Genomic DNA, 15,389 nt, shown 5'->3' on the forward strand with positions numbered 1-15,389 from the left:
TAGCCCAGTGATTCCCTATCAGACTTCTGACCTATAGGATGATAACATAATAAATTGTGTTGTTTTAAACAGTTAAATTTGGGGTTGTTATGGCCACCAGAGAGAACTAAGAAAATATTTTTTCAGGAATTGAAAGCAATTGCTATTGTTCATTTAGGGTGATCACAGAAATCTTAGAAATTAATGACCTATTAATGATGCCATACTAATCTGATCCTCCTGAATGTCACTAGATGTTGAGCAACCTCAGTTCCAAGAGAAGCTGGAGGTCTCACACCAAAGGACTGGGGCCCAGAAGTTGTGATGTCTGTCTCTGTGTCTGCAGTCCAGCTGACCAGCCATTAAATTTTTATAGAATCAAGTGCATAGTGATTTTATTGGAATTTCTAAAATTTATTGGAACTTACAGAATGCTTAGAGTTTATATCACCTATCATATTTTGTAGGTGAGAAAGTTAAGCAGGTAGAGAGCACCATGGGGCGGGAAGAGGTAGGGGTTGCTCAATTTTTTTTGCCTGTAAAGTAGGATAGGTATAGTGTTTACCTAAGTCATCCAATTATAAAGGGACCAAGTTAATTAATTCCTTTGAGCTTTAGTTTTCATCTGCAAAACAAAGCTGATAATGTACCTTTTCATGGAGTTGTTGTGAGTATTTAAATGAGATGCTTGGTGTAAATCGCCTGGCACATAACTAAGCCCCCCTAAGTGTGAACTGTTGTTGTTGAGCTGATCTTTGTAAGATCTATTGATAAGGTAAAGTATTATTTAACACCAAGTAATTACTTTTGGGGGAAAAATATGGTAGCTTAGCTAAACATTATATATAATACTTTTGTCCCTTTTGTAGTCCCAGATTAAAAAATTTTATTGAGTTTCTCTGCTATGCCTTTACCTGCATCATTTCTTTTACCCAAATCATCTCACATCTATCCTATGAAGTGTCGGTTATTATTCACCCATTTTATAGATTTTCATCAGGCCAGAAATCTAATACTTAGTTCTTCTCTGAGAAAGCTATTTGAACCTAAATTTTTTTCACAGTTGCTCCATTAAAGGATGTGTGTGTGTGCGTGCATGCACGCATGCATGTGTGCATGTGTTTATCCACTGAATGATGTGCAAAAATGCAAAAGGAGCCTACTAACTTCTAACTTGTTAATTTTGAGATGTGCCATGTAGGATAAGGCTGCTTCTGACTTGAGTCTTATTCTGTGATGTGATTTCACCAGGGACTCTTGTAATTCTTGCTGAATACTTTTTGTCTGGGGGTCTCGATTCTGTTTAAATACATTTTACTTTATGTGTCTTTCCCAGTGTTCTATCTGTGGAAAACCCAATGTGATTTGCACCAATTAGAAATCAAGGTGGAATTCTCGTCACGGCTCAGTGGTTAACAAACCCAACTAATATCCATGAGGACTTGGGTTCGATCCCTGGCCTTGCTCAGTGGGTTAAGGATCCAGCATTGCCGTGAGCTGTGGTGTAGGTCGCAGATGTGGCTTGGATCCGGCGTTGATATGGCTGTGGTGTTGGCTGGCAGCTACAGCTCCAATTCAACCCCTAACCTGGGACCCTCCATATGCTGTGGGTGTGGCCCTCAAAAAAAAAAAAAAAAAGAGAGAGAAGTAGATGCTAGGTGTCTCAAGACGTCACCTTCAGTGGCTAGTTTTCTAGGAAACTGAAATTATTGGCCAAATTTTATTAATTGTAATATCTTCAACATATTGATTGATCACAATATGCCACTATTTTATAGTGTTTCATTTGGTCTTCATAGCAACTCGATGTCAGTGGGTATTGCTACCAATCCCTTTATACTGATCTGAGGGAATCTGAGGCCCAGGGACAAAGTGCCTGGTACAAGTTCACAGCTATTTATTTGTGGGCAGGACCAGAATTTGAATTCAGGCTATATGAGTCCTCAAACCCGTGTAAACAGTTACTGCTCCTTTTAGTCAACTCTTTTGCTCATACGTAAGGTGTTCATACTGAATACAGAGAGAAGTGGACCTGGAGAAAGTTTATATTTTTATTTTGTAAAATTAGAAGCTGCATGAATTGTCCCTAATGGCCAATAGGTAACTGTTTATCTTCAAATGACTTTCCAATGCTTTAGGGATAAGCTCTAGCCAATGCCTCTCAAATTTTAGCATGTGAAAAAAAAAAAATCTCTGGGGGATATTCTTAAAGTTCAGTTTCTTTCTTTTTGCTTTTTAGGGCTGCACCCACGGCATATGGAGGTTCCCAGGCTAGGGGTCCAATAGGAGCTACAGCAGTCAGCCCATGCCACAGCCACAGCAATGCAGGATCTGAGTTGTGTCTGCAACCTACACCATACCTCACAGCAACGCCAAATCCTTAACCCACTGAGTGAGGCCAGGGATTGAACCCACAACCTCATGGTTCTTAGGCAGATTCATTTCCACTGCGCCATGATGGGAACTCCAAGACCAGTCTCTAATTCAGTAGGTCTAAGGAAGGGTCTAACATTCGGTATTTATGAACAGCTCCCAGGGGATGGTGAGGGGACTGTACCTGAACTAGCAAGGCCTTAACTCACTCCATCCTAGCCTCTCTTTCCTAACCTTGTGATATTCCTTCTCTAATGTGGAAGTTATTCATATCATCCTCATTGGCTGGAGTAGACATGTCTGCACTGGCATATTTTCTCAAATCCTAAAAAAAAAAAACTGGGATTAATGGAAACCAGGCATCAGGGCTAAAGAATGGAGGCAGGAAACAATGCCTTCCCTGAAGACCAACCTTCCTTCTCATAGTCTACTATAAAAACCATCTGCCTTGTCTTTTCTACTTCCTTTGTTTTAATTTTTCAGGAAGAATGTGTGTGTGTGTATGTGTCTGTGTATGCATGCACACTTATGGGTACCGATTCTGAGTATATGAAGCCTGAACCATAGTTACTGGATTGCACCAGCTTTCACTCCTCAAAACTAATTGGGGGCAGCAGAGAGTGAGTTTTTTAGATGCCTTGCTGTTGATGGTGTGAGCCAAATCAAGTAGATAAGCAGGTAATTGTGAGCAGGTAAATCTTTGTCATGTTTAATTCTGCCCTCCACCTGAACATATTGGCTGTAGGCATATGCCATGTTTCCTTAGCTAGCAAGATAGAAGAGAGAGAGAGAGAGAGAGAGAGAGAGAGTGTGTGTGTGTGTGTGTGTGTGTGTGTGTGTGTGTGTGTTAGGGAAAGGTGGTGGGTGAGAAGGCAAGTTGCAAAGGTATGGCAATAAATAATATATATATAAACATAGAGGAGTTCCCATCATGGCTCAGAGAAAACTAATCTGACTAGTATCCGTGAGGACACAGGTTCAATCCCTGGCCTCGCTCAGTGGGTTAAGGATCCGGCGTTGCCGTGAGCTGTGTGTGGTAGAGGTCACAGACGAAGCTCAGATCTGGTGTTACTGTGGTTGTGGCAGAGGCTGGTGGCTACAGCTCTGATTCGACTCCTAGCCTCGGAACTTCTATATGCCTTGGGTGTGGCTCTTAAAAAAAAACAAATAAATAAACATATACATATGGGATGGAAGTAGAGGGCTGTGATCTTGATAAACTTGGCTTTTGTTTCCTCTTCATCTCTTGGAAAGATCTCCAGAGAGCTTTAGGAAATGTATTCAACACTAGCAGGCACTCCTGGGTTCTGGTTTTGGTTCTATCACTAGCTGGTTAGATGACTTGGGGAAGTCATTTCTACTCTCTGGGCCTCAATTTCTTTATAGGAGAAATGAGGGGATTGGACCCTGCCAAGAACACTGCTTGTTTGCTACCATCAGCTCTTTCTTTGCCTTTGCTAAGGCAAGAGGCTGGGGCAATTGCATGGGTTACCAGCATCAACTCCACAGTGAGTGATGGGCAATCAAACCTAGGGTACTTGGCAAAGCTCCCTGACCTAGTGAACTGCAATTTTTGCTTCGCTCCACCAGCTTTTTAAAAAAAATCATCTGTTCTTGCTCAGTTCAGTATGGTGTACATGTTTGTTTATGAGACCACAGCTGAGTCACTCAGAACTCATTCCTTGCTATTGGGATGGACTGGTTGGTCTCACTGGACAAAGAGTTTGAGAGACCCATCAACAGAAGGAAAGCTATGTGATTTTAGAAAGGATAACACTAGGGAAACCTCAGCTACTAATGACAGGACTTTGTGGCTAGTCCCAGTGTAGCCCTGGTCTGGAGTTAATTAATTACAACTTCTGCCTAGAATGAGGCATCATTTCTCTGTAAGCAGAAAACTTTGCCATATCCCCACCCTGAAAACCTAGAAACTAACCAGGCCAGATCAGGCTTGTGACATGGGGCTGGTGACATGCTTGAGGCATGAGGCACTCTGGGGAGAAAGATCCTACCCCTCCTCTTCCCCACTAACTCACAGGACGCTTCTAAATGGCTTTGTGTACTTGGCTAAAAAGGAGAATCTTTGGCAGAAGTAAAGCAGGCAGAAATGCTTTAGTCCCTCTCTTTCAGGGATGGAGCTATGGCAAAAGACACACTAGAATATTTGGAAGCAGCTGGAGGGCAAATAGCATGACATATTTGAAATATCCATTTGATAATTAAGCACCTGAATGGCTTGTCAATTGGAATTTAATATGCTGGGGAGTGCAATGAGATGGCAAAAGTGAAAATGTACTCTACCACTCCCCATTCTCCGGTTCTAAGGAATTCTCTCACTGTTAACACAGTGTTTCCAAGGCAAATCACAGGGAATTTTAAGGTGCTTCACTTCTTAATCAATTTCCTGGACTCATTCTATCCCCAAGCCAAAGGGAAAGAAAGCAAACACCTGGACAGACTTCTTTCCGTGTTTCAAAACATCTTTGGGTTCTCGCCCTATTCTTTTCCTCTTCTTCTCCATTGCATCTCTAATTTTCTAGCCTGGCCTTCTTTAAGCACTGTTGTTCTGTGTGCCGGTCAGGTTTTGGTTATTAATTCTAGAAAGAATGGAATCATAGGACGATAGCTCTTATAACTGGTAGAAATGTCCAGGTCTCTATGTTGGAACATACATGAAAGACAGGTGAACTTGTGTCAGCTCAGTGAAGTGCATGGGTTCTGGGTCCCTGCCCACCTCCTTGTCCCCTGAGGAACCATGGATTAGGACCCACTGTGGCAGCCAGATACTCACATCAAGAAAAAAGCGAAGACCTATACATTAGGCTTCATCCCAGTTGACACTTTCAGTTCTTCCCTAGTATGAAGCTGCTGGTTCTTTCCTACCTGTCTAAAACCTGCTATTTGCTATTTATGGGAAAGTGTAATTTTAACCTAAGAAGATATTTGCTTATGATTGCCTCAAAAAGCAACAGAATGGGCACCTTTTCAGATGGTACTTGAGTAATCCTTGTTCTGTTCTGTCTCTCAGCAGTGAACATTAGAACAAATTGCCTGATGTAACATAAACAGTTCCACTTAATGCAAAATCTGTTTCTCTCATTTGCTGAGTTGGAGAGAGGTAATTCATTGTATTCCGGTAACATAATAATAAATAGAAAGTTTCAGAGAAGAGCCTGGGTGCTTTGGAAGTACAAATTCAAATGTCCCCCCCTCCCCCGCCCCTGGCTACAGCACAGAGCCCAGATTGTATGGGGTTTATCTGAGTCCTTGAAAAAAAAAATACACACACACCATATATATTACAACTTTATGAAAGCAGCGTTACAAACACACACACACACACACACACACACACATGCACATACACACTATCTGTGTATCTATCTATTGGTCACAAAACTTCACAAAAGCAGCATCTTCCAGGGACAATGACACAGATTTCGAGTGGCATTCAGTTTTTCTTTCAGTCTCAACCTTGCAAATAGAGACTGACCCTGTGGGTTTCCAAAAGGATAAACATTTGCTTTGAAACCAACTTGGTACTATTGTGAATGTATTTCCATGCCCTTTGATTTAGAATAAGGAGCTATTAAAGACTGGGTAAAAGATACCATTTGACATTATTTATCTCAGCTTTTTAAGATTCTATAATAAGACATGATATAACCAAACACCAGCATCTGTAGAACACTAAAAGGAAAAACAAATGCCTGAGACCGACAATAGAGAATTAAGAATGCTGATATATAAACTTGCCATTTTTGCTAAATGCCAGAAAGATATATAGCAACAGACAAGTGGGTCTGGGTGCTACGTCAGTGTAGTAAATATTTCTCATTTGAAGCCAGGGCTGACATGTACAATCTCTAAAGGGAGCATTATTGATTAGTCTGTGTCTCTTCTACGCATGCAATAAACTCAGGTAAAGTTCAGAGATCCTATTTTCCAGACTGGTTTCCCAGGTCCAGGCTTTTCATGAGGGAGTAACAACCTTGGTAGCCATTGCCACATACCCAACTATGGTCGGAAGACCCCAGGTTGGCAAAGGGGAAAAAGCCCTTCTCCCAGTTTAATTCTTAGAGACCATAGAGAAAGATCAGGATTTGTGAATACAGCTCAGTACTCTGTGTGTGTGCCAGTGGGGGGCGGGGGGAGCAGTACGATCATGACTGTGTCCAAGTCAGTGTGTGTGTTTTGGGAGAGAAGGGATGTCTACTTTGGAGCTGAGATCTGACTGATTCTCCCCATTTGTATTTCCTAGTTCCTTTAAGAAAGCCAGGGAAATGAATCTGGCCATTTCCTAACTTTGAAGGATACAAAACAGAAAGAAAGTGAATGGGGGCTCTGGTGCCTAAGCCCTCCTGAGCTCACCCCTGGCTCTCTCGGCATCTTAAAGTGGCTTTTGGCAAAAGGGCCAGTGTCCTTATTCCATGCCCATCTTCCAGGCCGGTCTGGATTGCAGATCTCAGATCACTGTCCAGGGGTAGGGCAAAGCTCTGGTTTAGAACATCCCGAGTGGAAAAAAAAAAAAAAAAAAAAAAAAGATGTTTTTGGTCATTGCCAAGAGCCACCTTGTCTTAACACCTCTAGAGTCCCACCACATCTCTCTCCCAGTGTCCAGAAACAATCTGTTGCTGGCTTCCCTCTGCTCCCCACCACCCTAGCCCACAGCCAGCCAGCGCCTCCCAGCCCTCAGCATCCCAACACCTTCGCTCAGTCCGCACCTCCCTGCCCCTTGGCAGCACTCCGGCAGCAAAGCATAGGGCTCCGGGCTGCCGGTCCACTTACCCCAGGCCAAGTGGTTTGTTCGGATCGGCGTCGTCTGGCCTCCGCGAGCCAAGGAGAGCGGTGCGGTCGCCTCACTGGTTCTCCCCCGGGCGGGCGCGCTAACAGCAGCTGCCTGGGACAGCCCGGCCGGGGCCTCGAGGCTGCCTGGCTGGTGGGCGGCAGAGCACGGGGGAAAGGGGCGGGGTGTGGCAAGAAGCGCTAGTGCCAGCTCCTACCTTTGCTTCTCCCTTCGCCTCCCGGTTATTCCCAAACTTCCCCGGGGCTGGCCGGCTCTCCTCACCTTTCGCCTCGGTCAGCGCCCCCCGAAACTCTTTGCTCTGCCCGCTCCGCTGGCTGCCCCTGCCTTGGGCTCACTTGCTTCTCCTGGCCCTGACCCAACCTGGGCCCCTTCAAAACGCACGCACCCCCTTCGCGCAGCCTGCCACACAATGCAAGCAAGGGAAGAAACTGACGCGGGGAAAGCGACAGAGCTGGCTGACAACTGACACGGGAGTGTGCGGGAGAGAGAAGACCCAGGAGGAGAGCAGACCAGACCCGCATTCGCACTCTTCCACGCACAATCGCACACTCAAGCTGCAGCTGCTAGGTGGTGGCTGGCGGGAGCCCCGGCCACCCCTCCAAATCTTTCTAGACTGGAGGTTTCCGTCCCCTTCTGCTGCCGCTTCTGGAAAATGCTATACAACCACCGGGAGAGAAAAGCAAAGAGGGGTGGGGAGGGGAAAATCAAGGAGGCACGTTCCCTTTCTCCTCCCCACCCCTAGTTCCAAAAATGTCCAACCCTGAGCTCTTCCTTTTCCCTTCTATCTGTTCCCGGCTTTCCTCTGCGCCTTTTCTCTTTCTCCTCTCCTTTGGGTGGCTGCGAGCTGGGAGAACCCGTCGCGGTTGTGGCGTGTGAGTGTGTGTGTGTGTGTGTGTGTGTGTGTGTGTGTGTGTGTGTGTGGTGGGGAAGAGACCGCTGCCGTGGTTGGTGAAAGCACCTCTCACCTCCCCCAGCCCAGCGCCGGTGCCTCACACTCCCCGAGCTCCTGGCAGGGGCGGGTGGGGCGGGGCGGGGGAGAGGGAGGGAGTGGGGGGGAGAGGGAGGCTGGGGCAGCCCGAAGGGGCAGCAGCTCTTGCCTTCTCTGCAGCTCGGTGGCCAGGGGTGGAAGGAAGCCGCAGCCGAAACCCCAAGTCAGCCCCTGCTGCCCTGTCCCACCGTCTCATCTCTCTCCCCTCGGTACGGAATTTTCTCTTTGGTTCGTTTGCTCTCCCGGGACCTCCCCCTCCCCTGGGTGGTGGTAGAGACTGGGGTGGTGGCGCTGAGCGTGGTTTCGGGTAGAGGGGACCGGCGCAGCTTGGAGCGCCCGGTTTGCAGAATCTCTCTTTGCCCCTTGTGCTGAGTGCCCCTGCTTTGGACTCTGACCACCACCCACCCCTCTCAGCCCCGGGCTCTGAGCTGACTGTGTGGTGGCGGCGAGGCTGCGCAGGCAGCCGCTCGTCATCCCAGGGGAAGGGAAGTTGAGCCTGCGAAAGCGCAGGCAGGCGGCCGGCGGTAGCCGGATGGCAGGACCAACCTCAGGACCTCAGAGCCCCCACGGGCTGACTTGGCGGTCGTCAATCCCTGACCACTGTAACCGAGTGCAGGCAGCCCTCGAGTGCAGTCCAATTCTCCCATCCTTGACCCCCCTCTCCCTTAGAGGTCGGTCTTCAAGATCTAACCTGGACCGAAGGGGACTGGGGATGGAGAGTGGTATTGTAGGCTGATGGAATAAGTTGCTTAGTGGTGGCAGTGCTGTCTCTGTGTTTGGAGGGGTGGGCGGGATCAGTGTTATGGACACTTCGGCTACTCTTTGATCTTTGCACCTTCGGGTCCAGCGAGGCACTTCCCCTACTCTCACCCGACCCTCTGGACCCGCCAGGAACGGACTAAATGGCCCCACCCCCACCACGAGCCTGAGACTTTTACCTGCAACCTGCAGGCGCTGAGGTCCGCTAGCTGGCAGCATCTCCTGACCCGGCTCCACAGCCCTAAAGCTGTATCTTTGTCTTTTACCTCCCTTGCTACCTTTCCCCAGAAACGCAGGTTTGAGGCTCTGGATTTCTGCCCCCCCCCTCCCCCGCAGGTACCGGAAACCCTTTTCCCTGCCCATTCTCAGAACAGCCCAGAATTCAGAGAAAGCTCTGCTGTGCTTCCTGCTGTTGCCCCAACTCCCTAAGTGCACACTGCTAGCTTGAATCGAGCTCCAGAATGAACCCTCTGCCTTGCCTAAATGGCTGAGTGTTCCCATTGCTGTGCTGGTAAACCTGCCATTGTTATGTTTAGTGGGAGCCCTAGCAACTCCTGTAAGCTACCCTGAGAAAGTCTCTCCGGGTACCAATCAAGACGACAAGTTTTTCTCTCGTCCTCCATTCGGTTCCCTTAGCCACGAGGTGTCCCAATATTCTGGAGAGTATTAAGCTTTTGTTTGGGAGCAAAGCATTGGAGAAAAGTATTGCTTTGGGGGATGATGAGTTTGTTTTGCCTGTGTGTTGGGGTTGGGGGTGAGGGTGGGGATCTTCCCCTTCCATACTCTTTAAACAAGTTCAAGAAGTGTTTCTAAAGATTGGCCAAAGATGTAGACTAAAAAAGAATTACTTGATTCTGGAGCCTTGCTCCCTTTTCCCCATTCAAGCCAGTTTTGCTGTGGCCAGCCCCCTGGGATGTACAGCCTCCCAAACAAAAGAGGTCTATGTTGTGATTAAGCTGGTCCCTTCTTTAGCATGAAAAGTGGCTCTGGACAAGACTTCAGGGCATCAACCTTTCTCTGACCAAACTATAGGTCAGTTGAGGCTTCTACGTCAAGCCTAGGATGCATTCAGGAGCAGTGCCCAGGAAGAAGGAAGGAAAGCCCTATTCTTGTATGCTGTCTCCTTCAAAGGTCCTACATATGCAGTACAGTGGACTTTAACACAGGGTGGTTTTAGGTGGCTTTTTTTTCCCCTGCCTTTTTAAGGCTGTACCCACAGCATATGGAAGTTTTCAGGCTAGGGATGGAATTGGAGCCATAGCCACAGCAACGCCAGATCCAAGCCACGTCTGCAACCTATGCCACAGCTCATGGCATGCTGGATCCTTTAACCCACTGGGTGAGGCCAGGGATTGAACCCCTATCCTAATGGATGCTAATTCGGTTCATTACTGCTGAGCCACAATGGGAATTCTGATTTTAGGTATTTTTGAATTCAGGTGCTTTCCTAGTGGATTGTGGATGAATACCTTTTTTTTTTTTCTACCTGTTCCTGCCCTACCCTATTAACTTGTCCAAGAGATCAAGGATACACAATGGAAAACCCTTTCCAAAGTTAAATGCACCATGCAAGTGTCAGGCATTATTAAATGAATTCCAGGACAAACCTACTATGGTGGATCTCCTAGTGCCATTAAGCAACTGACATGGATGGCATCCTAAGATTGCCTGGGTTTTTGGTCAGCCTTGGGGGCTAGGGGATTCATCTTTTCTGTGGCTATCCAAATATTCAGGTTTTCTCTCTTTGGTGGCTGAGTGTATGTTTGTTTGAACTCTCCCAGGACAGATTGCAACCAGAGGCCACATCTGCAGAAGTGATTCAAAGCCAAAAATGGAAGTGACTATGGATAATTTAAGTCCAGATCTATCTGGTTTCTAGGCAGGCTTTACTCACATGGCCTGGCCTATCCAAACACCATCTAGATATGACGTTCAAAATGGTTGAGACTGAAATATTCAGGGGCCCTTTCTTTCCCCTTCTCTTCTTACAGCCTTAACTAGAGTAGTAAGTGGGATGTATGGATCGGAGTTGAGTGTAATAGGCAAAAAAAGAACTGATTTGAGCAACCCTGAGAGTAAAGGCATTTTCTTTTCCCCATTAGGCAAGGGTTCTCAGCCTCTGGGCACTATGGACATTTTGGGACAGATGACTCTCTTGTAAGGGGCTGTCCTGTGCATTGTAGGATGTTTAATAGCATCACTGGCCTCTATTCACTAGATGCCAACAACAGCCTCCTCTTACCAAACGCAAGTTTGTATGCCTGATTCACAATAAGGCCAAACTGAAATGTCTGAGTTTGAAGCAGAGAAAGGTTTATTTCCGGGCTAAGCAAGGAGAACAAATGGGTGGCTCATGCTCAAAAACCTCCAACTCCCCAGTGGTTTTGGGAGAGAAGTTTTATAGGCAGAATTTGGAGGTGAGGGCTGCAAGCCATGTGCCTTTCTTCTGATTGATTGGCTGGTGGTGAGGTAAGAGGACTGATGCTTGGGGAATTGGGTGCTCAGCCTGGAGTCACCATCCTCCGCCTGCCTGGGGGCCTCAGATCCCCCTGAAGGACTCAAAGATGTTATTATGTACATCTTTTGGGGAAGAACCAGGACCCTGCTTTAATTGCTGCTGTTATTTCTAGATTGCTCCTCCTTTGTTTCTACATTTCCTTCCCTAATTAGCAACTGTTTGAACCAGCCCTTTGTTACTCAGAGAAGGTCAGGAGGCTGAAGCCTTTTTCTTACCAATCAGAAAACCAATAAGGAAAGGATTTGTACCCTGGTGGGCCCCACAGGGTCCTGCTCAGTGTCACCCCATCTTGTGACAATCGAAAATGCCTCTCAACACTGTCAAATGTCGCTTACAGTGCAAAATCACCCTCCTCATTGAGAACCACTGCCATTTAAGGTAGTGTCACATTTCAAAGACAGGATTTCATCTTAATTTTACCCCCAATGAGCTCGTCCAGATCTTGTATGGAACAAAATCTTGGAAAATATCGAATATTTTGTGAGGAGGTGACATGAAAAGGAGTCCTCACATATTCATACATTTTGATAAGTGCTCGATTTCATTTTCATAATCATTGCCACCTCCCCATCACCAACTAACTTTTGTGGGGCACCCACTATGAGTAGGGTGTTGAGTATAGCAAAGATCTGAAAACCTTAATCCCAGCCTTCGATACACTCAGAAACTATTACCTTTTTCATCCCCCGAAAGGGAGGTTTGCAGATTTTCATAGAAAACCAGCATTTGGACTGAATCCCCCCTGGCTTTCTACCTCTTTTACTTCCCTTTGGTCCCCAAATAGTGACTTATTCTTTACGGTTCTGCCTTAAGGAGACTGCTCTTTTTTTCATTTGTAAAAATTTCATTGAAGTGTAGTTGATTGATTTACAGTGTTGCTCTTTGTCTTGCTAATTACCGTGGCTAAATGTTGAATTTTTTTCTGCGATTTCCCCATGTAAGGCCTTTATGCCCAAACAATGTATCCACCATGGAAATGATCCCACAACATCACAAACCCTTGAACAAATCGAACCGTTTGAAGGCAGGTTTTTATTTACCGTCGACCAGGAAAAAAAAAACACAATCTGGAGTTCCCATCGTGGTGCAGCGGAAACGAATCCAACTAGGAGCCATGAAGTTGCATGTTCGATCCGTGGCCTCGCTGAGTGGGTTAAGGATCCTACGTTGCTGTGACTCTGGTGTAGGCCGGTGGCTACAGCTCCAATTAGACCTCTAGCCTGGGAACCTCCATATGCTATGGGTGTGGCCCTGAAAAGACAAAAGGAATAATTAATAATAATAATAATAAAGGCACAACCTGAAAGTTGAGAATTATGTTTTAATTGATGGGCTTTCTGAGAACTCAAGCCCAGGAGGCAGCTTCTCAGGTAGCTCTGAGGGACTCCTCCAAAGAAGTCAAGGAGGAGCCAGATTATATAGGAAACAAAGACCAAGTAGTCAGAACATCAAAAGTTTACTGTTAATTAAAGTAAACCAGATACCTCAACTTAGTTTAGCACTTTCGGCTGTCTGGGAAGATCCAAGAGTCTGGGCTCCTAGACGTCATTCCTTTGATAAGCACCTTAGCTATCTAGGGCCAATCTCCTGTTCTTTCACAACCTGGGTCCCCTCAGGGTGCACTGTTGGGGGTGGCTGCAGTAGCTGAGGGCTAGGCAGAGGGCAGCCCATTTGTTTCCATCCTGAGTTCCCTCAGAGTTCACCACTGGGGCTGTGCTAGTGGCTGATGGCTTGATAAGCATCCTTTGTTTGCTAATATGGCAGGCAACATTTTTCATTAACTGTACAAAGGAAGGGACTTCTGTTCGCCAGCACTTCAGAAAAATACTCAACAATGGGATGAAAGAAGGGAATGGGATGAAAGAAGGGATGATTTGGAAAATACTGTAGAGTGTTGAAAATTGTGGATTTTAACCCTCAGCAGTATCTCTGCCTTAGGAAGTCAAATAACACTAATGTGAGTTGTGGGACCCTGACCAGGAATTCAGCAAAGGAAAATGCAGGAAGAAGCATGGAATAACTGTTTGTAAACAGCCAAGTTCTTACTTAGAAAATAAGTTTCCAGTGAGCCAGACTTAGGTCAGTGTGACTTAGTTTGAATAACTCCTAACCCAATACCATGCTCATATATACATAGCAGCATGCCACCTATGAAGACCAATTCAGCGACCAACAATTCGTACATTCAATCTTTGTATATTTGCAACTTAGGCTTCTCTTGCCAAGGCTAATTATTTATTTAAATAAGAGTTTTGTCTGAATTGGAACCATGAGTGGCTATAATTGCAAACATGTTTCACATTTCAAAAGCATGTTTAAATTCTTATATCACAACAAGATCTCTGTAATCAAGGCATGAAGCCTTAAATAGTGATTAATCTTAATAAAGGAAGTGTAAACAGAGTTGCACATCATGGATTAGCTAAGGACTTTGTTGTACTTACCACTAATAGGAATACAAATGGAGTTGGCCCTGGGCAAATTGATTCAGTGGGATTTCAGAATCCTTGAACACTCTGGAGAACTTTGGGCCAGTGAGAAGGGCCTTGCCTGAGGTTCCGTGATAATTAGCAGCAGAGACAAGGCTTGCTACTTTGTGACAGACTCTGTGTGGCCTCAGAAAGAGAAGCTTTAGTCTGTATTCTGTCTACTCCCTCCTCAGTTTATTAAAATCTGTCTCATGGAATAAGATCTACCCTGATCAAAATACCAGAGTGCTCCCTCTCCCATGAGTAGCTCTGTCTTCAGCCTTTTTTCCAGTTGTGAGTCAAGGGTACTGTCTCCTTAGTAAAGACAGTTAAAGCATGAAGGGATAGATATTTCTATAGGATAAAGATTTCCTGAGTCCCTTGAAATCATCCCTAGTTGCAGGTTAGGCTTTATAAATCTATGGAGGCTGTTTTGCCTGTCTTTTCAAGAATGGCCTTTTTTTTTTTTTTTTTTTTAATTTCAGGGAGGGCTTAGTACAAAAATAAAATTTTATTTTGAGTATTTTTTTTCTGGAGGTTTTAGTGATGCAAAGGAGTATCTAGCAAGCTGTGCTTTATTCTTGATCAATGACACAGGTCCTTATGGACAGAGTAATGAGGGACTAGCTATGGAAAGTTCTTGAAGAGTGGGTTTTGTGCTAGAGAGCATAGGCTTTGGAGTCAGACAGGCGTGGGTTTGAATTCCAGCTCCATATATTATTGGTTGTGGAAATTAAGTTAGGAGATCTCGGTTTGTGCATCTGTAACATGGGAATAATGATGCAGAGTTGTAGTAGATTTAATTGGATAATACATAAGCTCAGTCCAGAGCCTATTAGATCAACAATTGGTAATTTCCTTTCTTCTCCCTTTCTGCCTCTTTTTGTATTGAGGTGACACTAACATAAAATTAACCATCTGAAACTGTATAATTCAGTGGCCTTTAGTGCATTCATAGGTTGTGTAACCTCTATCTTAATCTAGTTCCAGAGCATTATCGTCACCCCAAAAGGAAACCCTGTACCCATTAATCAGACATTCCCCCATTCCTCCTTCCTCTAGCCACTGACAATACCTAATTTGCTTTCTATTTCTATGGATTCAGGTATTCTAGATATTTCATATAAATGGAATCATACAATATGTAACCTTTTGTGTCTGGCTTATTCACTTAGCACAATGTTTTCAAGGTTTATCCATAGTCTAGCATATACAGGTACATGACACCTTTTATGACTGAATAATACTCCATTTTTTTGGATACATTACCATCTTAGTTCAGGCTGTTATAATAGAATACCATAGACTGTCTGGCTTAAACGATAATTGTTTATTTGTCATAGTGTCGAGGTTAGGACTTTTAAGTCAAGATACCAGCAGATTCTATGTGTGGTGAGAACCCTCTTCCTGGTTTGGAGATGGCTGCCTTCTTGCTGTGTCGTCAGGTGGCAAACAGAGGGCAGTGGAAGAGGGGAGGGAGAGAGAGGAGGAAGGGAG

General features: G+C 45.4%; 2 protein-coding genes across 4 annotated transcripts in view; one reads left to right on the forward strand and one right to left on the reverse strand.

Annotated features, from left to right (window-relative positions):
- The window catches only part of TRPC5 (transient receptor potential cation channel subfamily C member 5), a 272,031-nt gene extending 263,936 nt beyond the window's left edge, over positions 1–8,095 (reverse strand). The window contains exons 1-2 of the mRNA XM_005673829.3: positions 7,421–8,095; positions 7,141–7,288 (exon numbers count right to left, since the gene is read on the reverse strand). The gene's annotated coding sequence lies outside the window, so the exon portion shown is untranslated. The remainder of the gene's footprint in view (positions 1–7,140; positions 7,289–7,420) is intronic.
- The window catches only part of RTL4 (retrotransposon Gag like 4), a 412,876-nt gene that overhangs the window by 59,819 nt on the left and 337,668 nt on the right, over positions 1–15,389 (forward strand). The window contains exon 1 of one of the 3 annotated variants that reach the window (XM_021080441.1): positions 8,221–8,356. The exons of the other annotated variants lie outside the window; for them this stretch is intronic. The gene's annotated coding sequence lies outside the window, so the exon portion shown is untranslated. Of the gene's footprint in view, positions 1–8,220; positions 8,357–15,389 lie in introns of those variants that run through there. 3 annotated transcript variants of the gene reach the window in all.

Source organism: Sus scrofa, chromosome X, assembly GCF_000003025.6.
Source record: "Sus scrofa isolate TJ Tabasco breed Duroc chromosome X, Sscrofa11.1, whole genome shotgun sequence".
Taxonomy (NCBI): domain Eukaryota; kingdom Metazoa; phylum Chordata; class Mammalia; order Artiodactyla; family Suidae; genus Sus; species Sus scrofa.